Source organism: Labrus mixtus, chromosome 17 (genome assembly GCF_963584025.1).
Source record: "Labrus mixtus chromosome 17, fLabMix1.1, whole genome shotgun sequence".
In the NCBI taxonomy this organism is placed as follows: Eukaryota; Metazoa; Chordata; class Actinopteri; order Labriformes; family Labridae; genus Labrus; species Labrus mixtus.
This window is the reverse complement of record NC_083628.1, coordinates 27052861-27054234: the sequence shown is the minus strand read 5'-3', so window position 1 is coordinate 27054234 and position 1374 is coordinate 27052861. Positions and strand designations below refer to the sequence as shown.

The 1374-nt window shown below is 33.1% G+C and overlaps 1 pseudogene; it reads left to right on the top strand.

Moving 5' to 3' along the window:
• Positions 1-43: 43 nt before the first annotated feature.
• LOC132992720 (5S ribosomal RNA) lies at positions 44-152 on the top strand (annotated as a pseudogene).
• The last annotated feature ends 1222 nt before the right edge of the window (positions 153-1374 follow it).

Genomic DNA, 1374 nt, shown 5'->3' with positions numbered 1-1374 from the left:
GGACATGACATCTTTAAAAGGCCCCTTTCTGCACACAATAATGGCTTACGGCCATACCACCCTGAACACGCCCGATCTCGGAAGCTAAGCAGGGTCGGGCCTGGTTAGTACTTGGATGGGAGACCGCCTGGGAATACCAGGTGCTGTAAGCTTTTTCATTTTTTTGATCATATGTTTTTTTTTTATGATATAGAGACATATTCAGATGTTCAAAATTTTCATGAAGTATTTCGGCTTCAAAAAAGTGAAACATTTTCATGAAGAAATTCGGATTCAAAAAAGTTGAAAATTTTCATGATGAAATTCAGCTTCAAAAAAGTTGAAAATTTTCATGAAGAAATTTGGCTCCAAAAAAGTTTTCGCAAGGGGGGGTGGTTCGTCTTTTTTCAACTTTTTCGTAAGGGGGGGTGGTTCAATTGAAAATTTTCATGAAGTATTTGGGCTTCAAAAAAGTTGAAAATATTCATGAAGAAATTCGGCTTCAAAAAAGTTGAAATTTTTCATGAAGTATTTGGGCTTCAAAAAAGTTGAAAATTTTCATGAAGAAATTCGGCTTCAAAAAAGTTTTCGCAAGGGGTGGGTGTATTGTCTTTTTTCAACTTTTTCGTAAGGGGGGGTGGGTCATTTGAAAATATTCATGAAGAAATTCGGCTTCAAAAAAGTTTTCGCAAGTGTTTCGTCTTTTTTCAACTTTTTCGTAAGGGGGGGTGGGTCAATTGAAAATGTTCATGAAGTATTTCGGCTTCAAAAAAGTTCATGAAGTAAAGTTGTCGCAAGGGGGTGGGTGTATCGTCTTTTTCAACTTTTTCGTAACGGGGGGTGGGTCAATTGAAAATATTCATGAAGAAATTCGGCTTCAAAAAAGTTGAAAATTTTCATGAAGTATTTCAGCTTCAAAAAAGTTGAACATTTTTGTAAAAAGATTTCGGCTTGAAAAAAGTTGAAAATTTCCAAGAAGAAATTCGGCTTCAAAAAAGTTGAAAATGTTCATGAAGAATTTGGGCTTCAAAAAAGTTGAAAATTTTCATGAAGAAATTCAGCTTCAAAAAAGGTGAAAATTTTCATGAAATATTTCAGCTTCAAAAAAGTTGAACATTTTCATGAAAAGATTTCGGCTTCAAAAAAGTTGAACATTTTCATGAAGTATTTCGGATTAAAAAAGTTGAAAATTTTCACGACAGGATTTCGGTTTTAAAAAAGTCGACCATTTTCATGAAGTATTTCAGATTCAAAAAAGTTGAACATTTTCATGAAAAGATTTCGGCTTCAAAAAAGTTGAATATTTTAATGGAAAGATTTCGGCTTCAAAAAAGTTGAAAATTTTCATGAAGTATTTGGACTTCAAAAAAGTTGAAAATTTCCATGAAGAAATTC